Consider the following 9,099-nt stretch of genomic DNA (forward strand, 5'->3'; position numbering starts at 1 on the left):
CTCTTTGTCTATGGCTAGGAAACATAACCATCTTTGATCAAGGAGCTAGTCAAGTATAGGCATACTAGTGACAATCTGTTTGTCTATGTATTCACACATGTATCATGTTTCCGGTGAATACAATTCTAGCATTAATAATAAACATTTATCATGATATAAGGAAATAAATAATAACTTTATTATTGCCTCTAGGGCATATTTCCTTCAGGAAGAACCCACTTATGAAGAGGTATCACACCTCCTCCATTAGCAGTATGGGACTAAACATTTACACAATCATTTGAATTTATTCATGGATCTTTGAGATTAATTTCGGAATTTTCTGAAAATACACATGGGCAAAGGCCATTAATTCTGACATTCGCAAGCGGGATATGTTCTAGAGACTTGCTCTCCCGCTCACTACCGACCTTCGAGGTGGAGTAGACAATGGCTGCACGCAAGTAGCTAGAGGAGGCAAACCCCTAACTCGTTTTTAGTGTTTCTTTAACTATGACTGGTAAGTCATATTTATTGGAGAACCCATGTAGTATCGTGTCGCGATCATGATCTCAACCGACTTGGTTTCCAACTTACGGGTCAAGAAACAATCAACTTGTCTACCAAGAAACTAAAAATAAAACAAAACGAAAAATAGAAGTTGCGCTCCTCCCAAACCATGGGCCATATTTTGGCAGAACATTCACGCACATGTCGCACGTTGGCACCCTTTGTCCCGTCATGTGGTTGTGCCCGTGCCCGACGAGGCGAGGCTAGTGTGTGCATGTGTTGTCATCTTTCCTATCCTCATACCAGTCACTTAGTGTAGTGGGAAGAACTCACTATATGAACAGGTCTCACACCTCCTCCACTAGCAGCATGGGACTAAACATTTACACTACCATTTGCATTTATTGATGGATCTTTGAGATTAATTTAGGAATTTTATGAAAATACACATGGGCCGTGGCCATTAATTCTAACATTCGCCCACCAGATCTCATATATCCATTTAGAGATTTGTTTGATATGGCTTTTGTTTAATATACTAATATTACAATAGAGATTGTTAAGTTGAACTTCTAATTAGAGTATTAAATTACATCATTCACAACTTGAGAATTGAAAATGGCTTGAATGTCAAGTTTTGTGTGAAGAGGTTTCACTCAAAGTCATAACCAGTACCTAACTGTCAGTTGACGGAGTCGAATTCGGCAGATCTTTGATAGGGGGTCCTGAGCTTGTAGTCTTGACCTGATGGTAATATGTCATGAGTTTTTACCCAGGTTCGGGCTCTCCATGGAGATAAAACCCTACGTCTTTTTTGTGTTTGTATTGATTTCGAATTGAGTACAAAGTATAGGTGATCTACTGTGAGATCGTTGTGTGTTGATTGTGTCCTATCGACTAGCTCAGTGTCGGCTTATATAAGAATGCTGGAGGCCTAGGATTAAAGGAGTCCTAGTCGGCTACATTGGTGGAGGAGAGTCCTCCACGGATAAGGAGTCCTTGTATTGAACGACAAGGCTTCTTGATTTTCCTTGTAGATCGCCATGGGCCACCCAAAGTGTCCCAGGACGAAACCGACAAGGGGGGTCCTCAGCCCAGCCCAGCAGACCAGGAGTCGACATGGTGAGAGGCCTGGGAGGATAGGGGGACTCTCATTCCCATCTACTCTCTTGTAGAACTCGCATGAGGTATTCCATTATACGTCTCTAACGTATCTATATTTTATTATTATTTCATGATATGATATTATCAATCTCGGATGCTTTGTATGCATTTTTGTGCTATTTTATATCATTTTTTGGTGCTAACCTATTAAACCGATGGCCAGTGCTAATTTCCTGTTTTTTTGCTTGTTTTTGGCTTTTCAGAAAAATTGTAACAAACAAAGTCCAAACAAGAGAAAACTTTATGGTGATTTTTTCTGGACCAGAAGGGACCCTAGAAGGTTCGGGAGGATGCGAGAAGACCTATGGGAGAGCCACGACCTCACAGGGTGCGCCCCAGGGGGGTAGGCATGCCCCCTGAGCTCGTGGGCCCATGTAGCTCCGTTTGACCTAATTCCACCTCTATAAATTTGTAAATATTCCCAAACCAACAAAGAGTCACCTGAAACACTTTTTCACCACCGTAAGCTTCTGTTCTTCTGCGATCCCATCTGGAACTACTAGCAGCGGAATAAGTACTCAAAAGTAAACATAACAGAGCACAAGCATAGTCATCATGATGAAATGAAAACAAGCACAGAGTACAGAAAGCGTAAACACATGATAACACAGGATGAAGACAAACAAACTGAAGAAATTGAACTGAGGAAATTGAGAAAGTCTTCAGTCAAAGTCTTCAAGCACAGTTACGAACAAGCACTCAACACAGTTACGAGGAAATGAAAGAGTTGAGGAAATGGAACCAGTGAGCTTGGTGAAGACAATGATTTGGTAGACCAGTTCCAACTGTTGTCTCAGTTGTACATTTGGTTGGAGCGGCTAGGTATTTAAACCCGAGGACACATAGTCCCGCACACACAGTCCTCACCGTATTCTCCTTGAGCTAAGGTCACACAGACCTCGCCCAATCACTCGTGGTAAGTCTTCAGGTGACTTTCGAACCTTCACATACTTGGTCACTCGGTGATCCACAATTCCTCTTGGATGCTCTAGACCTTGACGCCTAACCGTCTGGAAGAAGCACAGTCTTCAAAGGTAACAAGCGTCGGATCCACGCAGGATCAATCTCTTCAGTGATGCTCAATCACTTGGGGTTTGTAAGTGTTTGGGTTTGGGTTTTCCTCACTTGATGATTTTCGCTCAAAGTCCTCGGAGGATGGGATGCTCTCAAATGAAAAGTGTCAGTTTCTCTCGGAGCAGCCAACCAGCTAGTGGTTGTAGGGGCGGCTATTTATAGCCTAGGGAGCAGCCCGACATGATAAGACATAAATGCCCTTCAATGATATGACCGTTAGGTGGGTAGATATTTTGGGACATATGGCACAAGGCACATCAACGGTTGGAAATTTGAGTACCAAATTCCTCAGGGCTATCATGTTCCTCATTGTGTAGGCAATCCGCACTGACGAACTCCTAACTCCTCAGTCAGAACAAATTCCTCAGAGACCAGAAGAACTTCGTCTCTGTCACTGAAGAATATGACTGGACTATATGAGATTTCCAATGGCTTCATTCGAAGGGATTGGTAGGTGTAGGATTTTGAGTTGAGCATCACTTGGAAATTGTTCCTTCGTATTTCCTCGACCCCCTTTAACAGTACGGTGTTTCCTATGACTCAAGAAAGAGAAAATGAAACTACGAAAACGAAAGTCTTCACACTTCATGTTCCTCGGATGAATACGAAGTCTTCAGGATTCGCACCAATTTCTTCACTTTCAAAGTCTTCAGAAATCCAAAGTCTTTAGTCGAAGAACTTCATTTTTAGGGTATGACTTTCTCTGTAAATATCAAACTCCTCATAGACTTATAGACCTGTGTACACTCAAAAACACATTTGTCCCTTAACCTATAAGTCTTCAATACACCAAAATCACTAAGGGGCACTAGATGCACTTACACCAAGGCACCACAAGGTAATAATCAAGGAAGACCCAAATGTCTAATCTTGGGGATGCCCCGGATGGCATCCCCTCTTTCGTCTACAATCTATCAGTATGTTACTTGGAGCTACATTTTTATTCATCATATGATATGAGTTTTGCTTGGAGCGTCTTGTGCCATAGTTTTTGCTTTGTTTGCCTTTTAGTTTGCCACAATCATTGTTTGATGGGCACACTTTTTGAGAGGGACACACATTTATCATGATTTGTTAGAATACTATATGTGCTTCACATATATGTTTTGAGCTAGGTAGTTGCTCTAGTGCTTCACTTATATATTTTAGAGCACGATGGTGGTTATATTTTATAGAAATGATTGCACTCTCATACTTCACTTAAATCTTTTTCAGAGTCTATGATACGGAGAATCCCACGGTCATCCCCATGGACCTACCTACGTCTCCCACGACACCACTTGGACCAATGACAAGAGTTCGGGCAAAGGCTATCGAAACTAAGGTGAACACGCTTCTCCCCAAACTATCACTTTCTACATATGAGACATGGCTACTACCTCAAGCGGAGACCCTATGTGTGATCAGGTACTCAGAGGAAAGCCACGAGATAGCTACACCCAATGGACAAGACAACGAGGACACCAAGTCCAAGGACCAAGAGGAAGAGCTGCCAGGAGACAACAACCACTGGATGATCGGCGCCTATCGGATATCCGATGCTTGGAGGCACCAGTTAGCCAGCCAAGCCCTAGCCATCGCACACTCCAGCGGCCGGACATCCGACACGTCCCAACGTCCGGACGACCTAGCCCCTCCGGATGATCGTGACAACTAGTCCAGAGAAGAAACATTAGAAATCCGAAGCCCACCGGACGACCGATGCCCCGGACGTCCGACGCGGACCGAACGACTGACAAACGCACATCAGAGCCGAAACATAGAAAATCCTACACTTACCGGACGTCCGAGCCCCCGTGAGACACCGGCCGACCGGTAACTATCGGACGTCCCACACCCGTGTGTTGACAACGTGTTGGGCCACAACCCATGTACCCCTTCGCCCACTTAGACTATATATACTCCTCCTCCTCCCTCTTTTTAGGGCCAGCAATGTGATAGCTCATTTTGGAGATAGAGCTTTGCTCATCCACTTGGTACTTTCTCCTTCGGAGACCGCAGCCTCTACGGAGAAGATCCCCCAAGTGGATCCAGGACCCTCAAGACCTCCTCACAGAGAAGAACTACCGCCTTTTGTATCCTCCTTTATTGCGTTTGGATCTTGTATCACTCTTTATGTTCGTGCATCTAGCACATGTGTGATCATTTCGGTTGATTTGAGTGTTCCCCCTCGTGTTCTTCGTGTTCTACGTAGGATCCCCTCCATTTCGTGAAAGACCGGCCTTAGGCTATCCACCCTACATCATCTTGGTATCATGAGCCAAGGTTGATGACGAATTTCTGATTTGTTGGCTTTGATGAAGTTTTCTTGGATTTGATTCATGGATTTGCTTTTCCACGAGTGGATCTAGTTTTCCCCATCTTTTCCACCATTTCCATCCTCAAATTCATCTAATTTTGCCCAAAATTTGGCCCTCCACCATGAACCCTAGAAGTTCACCCCGTGCCTGAAATCGCCCAGGCACCGGACGTCCGACAGTTTTCGGACATCCGACAGCTCTCGGTCGTCCGACCACCTCCGGACGTCCAACGTTTCCTGACGAAACTAAACTTTTTCAGTTCGCCCCCCGATCCACTTCCACTTCCGCATACGTACTCCCATACCACTGCACCTTCCGACACCACCGCCGCCTTCCGCAACCACCATCGCTTACCCGCTACCTACTCTGACAAATTTTGACACATTTGGTCTTTGAGAACTTGAGTTGCGGTTTCGGTTTCGTAACGTGTTTCAGCCACTTAGGGATAGTTTGACAACGACATCACCACCACTCATCCTCGACATGGACTGGTCATCGACAACATCCACTTCACCATTTTGACACCCTAACCGTAGGCAAGACGGTAACCTCTATATCATCTTGGTGTCGTGGTATCACATCATTGTCCTACCTTGCCATTGCATTAATGACCCCATAGCCCATTTTGCGTAACATACCTATCGAGACTAGCCTCTGAGTATTGTCGGCAATGTTGCTTCTGCACATTAGTGGTCATTTGCACATATCACATCATATTGGTATACATATCTTGGTATCATCTCTTGTGTCACAAAGTTCTCATTGCACATACACTAGTGCTATCTTGGTTCGTGAAGTTTTGCATGAGAAAGAGCTCAACAAGAGAAAGAACCAAAAAAGATTTTAAGCAAAAGAGAAAGATAATCAAAGAGCTTTTAAGCAAAAACCATAGCATCATACTACATTAAGATTGTCATACTCGATCATCTTGGATCATACCACCGGAACACCATACATATAGCATACTTGGGATAGAAGTCGTTGCATTTTTGATTCGTAGGTTGTGCACAAGTCTTGTATCCGCCTATTGTGTAATTGTGCTAGCGTCTCTCTAGAGTTGTGCAACAAGAGCATTTTCCGTGGATTCCACATTTTGAGCTCATTTTTGGTTGCACGACCCCATCTATCTTTCTGTGTGTGTTTCCATGTACCTCCTTTTGCTATTGGTCTACTTGTTGCATTTGCAAATTTGCGAATCTTTTCCAACATTATATAGTCTCACTAACAATTGCATAAATTTTGTCCACTATCCTAAGCAAGCTCCACTAAAGGCTTATTTGTGTAGGTCTAAGAAATTGACGGGAACCGGTACCAATTGTTCTATTTCCTTGTTACATCATTGAGTGATCTTTGATCCATTCTCAACATTGGTTAAGGTACATTTGGTAAAGTTTTTTTCTTTCTCCCACTCACACATTTACTTGGAATGATGGATAGGCCAAGTACTTCTACCAACTCACGCTTCATAGAGCAAGACGAGGACCCGAACAACTACGTCACCAAGAACCACCTCTTCGGCGCACAACGAGCTTTGCATCAAGAACAACAAGCATTGAGCGACCGCATCGACAACCTCGCCACTGACTTGCGACAATTCAAGAAACGTACAATAGACTACTTCAACAACAATCTCGACGAACAAAAACAAGAGAGCAATGCAAGAATGGACGAGATTTGTGCCTTGTTGGTCAACCGCTCTTCTACCACTTCATCCTATTCGAGGCAGAGCCACTTGAGTCGACATTCTTTCGACACCATCTCTGGCTCAAGTACACCGACATCGAGCACTCCTCGACGAGCCGAGTGCCAAGACCATCAAGCAAACCGCAATACTCTACACGACAATGACCCACAAGAGCAACTTGAAGAGCAAGAACGTTGACATCATCAAAATCAAGATACCCTTGTGAAAGCACAAGATCGGAAACGCCAACACCAACAAGAGGAAGCGCAAGAGCACCAACGCCTACGAGAGCAAATGCAAGCACGACAACGCCAACACCAAGATGAGAAAGATGCCGAATTTCTCCGAAAACAACAACTACAACAACAACGGCGTGAAGCACAAGCCCTTGAGGCACAACGTGCCCTCCTCGACACCAATCGTGCCATTGCCGCCCGTAACCGACGTGTTCGAGAAGAAGAAGAAGCACTTCACGAGGAAGTACAATAACGACGATATCAAGCACGATTGCACCGACAAGTTCCACAAGCTCCTCCTCAAGTTCCACAAGCTCGACAAGAACCACAAGTTCGCCAAGAGCAACAAGACAATGGGAATCCTGCATGCCAAGAGCAACTTGAAGTTGACAACCCTCCACGTCAAGGGCGTCATCATCCCCGACCCCAACACAACGAAGAGCAATGCTAAGCCAAGCTCAAGTTCACCATGCCTAAGTTCTTCGGAAGCAATGATACCGAAGAGTACCTTTCATGGGCATTGAAGGTTGACAAGATCTTCCGTTTGCACAACTATGAGGAAGAGAAGAAGATCGCCATGGCATCCCTTGAGTTCCAAGACTATGTCCTCATTTGATGGGAGCAAATCATTGAGCGCCGAGAGGCAAGAGATGAACCACCCATCGCAACTTGGGATCAAATGAAGGATTTTATGAGAGCGCGCTTTGTGCCAACATACTATAATCGTGACCTTTTCAAACAACTACCACTCCTCAATCAAGGAACAAAGAGCGTTGAAGAATACTACAAGGAAATGGAGATAGCGATGATACGAGCCAATGTCACGGAAGATGATTAGCATACTATGGCACGTTTCTGGAATGGAATCAATCACCCTATCAAGAAGATCGCCTACTTCCAACCTTACTCCAACCTCATCGAGCTAGTGCATCAAGCCACCAAGGCGGAGCGACAAGTGCAAGATGACTTCAAGTATGCCAAGTACTCTTCCAAGACATACAACTCCAACAACCAAGCTTCAACGACTCAACCGCCTTCTACCCCAACCAAACCTTCTCCAAGCAACGGCGACAAGTCAGGTTACAAGAAAACTTTGACAACCTCAAGTCGTCCTCCTACTACAAGCAATTTCAAGCCGAGAGCTTCATCATCTACAACTCCACCGGATGAGACCATCAAGACAAGTTCCATCAAGTGCTTCACATGCGGCGGCCGAGGCCACAAGTCCTTTGAGTGTACCAATAAGCGCACCATGATCCTCAATGACGACGACACATATGACTCCATGAGTGAAGAGGAAATGGACGCGCTTGAACATGTGGCCATGCACCGACGCGTGAATGAGTATGAAGATGACCATGTCTTTTGTGACAATGATTCGAGCCCCACTCTCGTTGTCTCCAAGGTATTGACACTTCAACACCAACAAGATGAAAACCAAAGATGCCATATCTTGCACACCAAGGCGGGCATCAATGGAAGGTCCGTGAAGGTCATCATCGACGGAGGAAGTTGCCACAACTTGGCAAGTGAAAAACTATGCTCCAAGCTACAATTAGTCAAGATGAAGCACCCTCGACCCTACAAGGTCCAATGGCTAAGCGACTCTGGCACCATTCAAGTGGAACACATGGTTCAAGTCTTCTTCAAGAATGGAGCATATGAAGACACTCTGGAGTGTGATGTGGTTCCTATGTCCGTTTGCCATTTCCTACTTGGACGACCTTGGCAATTCGACCGTGGCGTCATCCACAACGGGCGAACCAATCACTATAGCTTCAAGATGAAGGGAAATGAGTACGTGCTACGACCTATGTCACCAAGTCAAGTGATCACCGACAAGCAAGCAACCACCCATCGTGGGGAGAATAGTGAGAGAGTGAACCACCAAAAAGAGAGTGAGCGCCACAAGCCAAAATTGGGTGCCTCCACGATGAGCGACAAGAAAAACCTAGTGTTATTCGCTACCAATAGTGAGATGAGAGAAGTGTGTGAGAACCCATCAAGTGTTATGCACTATGTCCTTTTGTGCAAGGATGAAGTGGCAAGGACTAACACCTCTCACAATCTACCTTTAGTGTTTTCTTCTCTATTGCAGGAATTTCAAGATGTATTCCCACGAGCTACCTCCATGTCTACCTCCTCTTCGAGG

General features: G+C 44.8%; 1 pseudogene; it reads left to right on the top strand.

Moving 5' to 3' along the window:
• Window positions 1-6,456: 6,456 nt before the first annotated feature.
• LOC147985213 (uncharacterized) lies at window positions 6,457-8,734 on the top strand (annotated as a pseudogene).
• The last annotated feature ends 365 nt before the right edge of the window (window positions 8,735-9,099 follow it).

The sequence above is a fragment of the Triticum urartu genome, chromosome 2A (genome assembly GCF_056163025.1).
Source record: "Triticum urartu cultivar PI428250 chromosome 2A, HENAU_Tu73, whole genome shotgun sequence".
Lineage (NCBI taxonomy): Eukaryota > Viridiplantae > Streptophyta > Magnoliopsida > Poales > Poaceae > Triticum > Triticum urartu.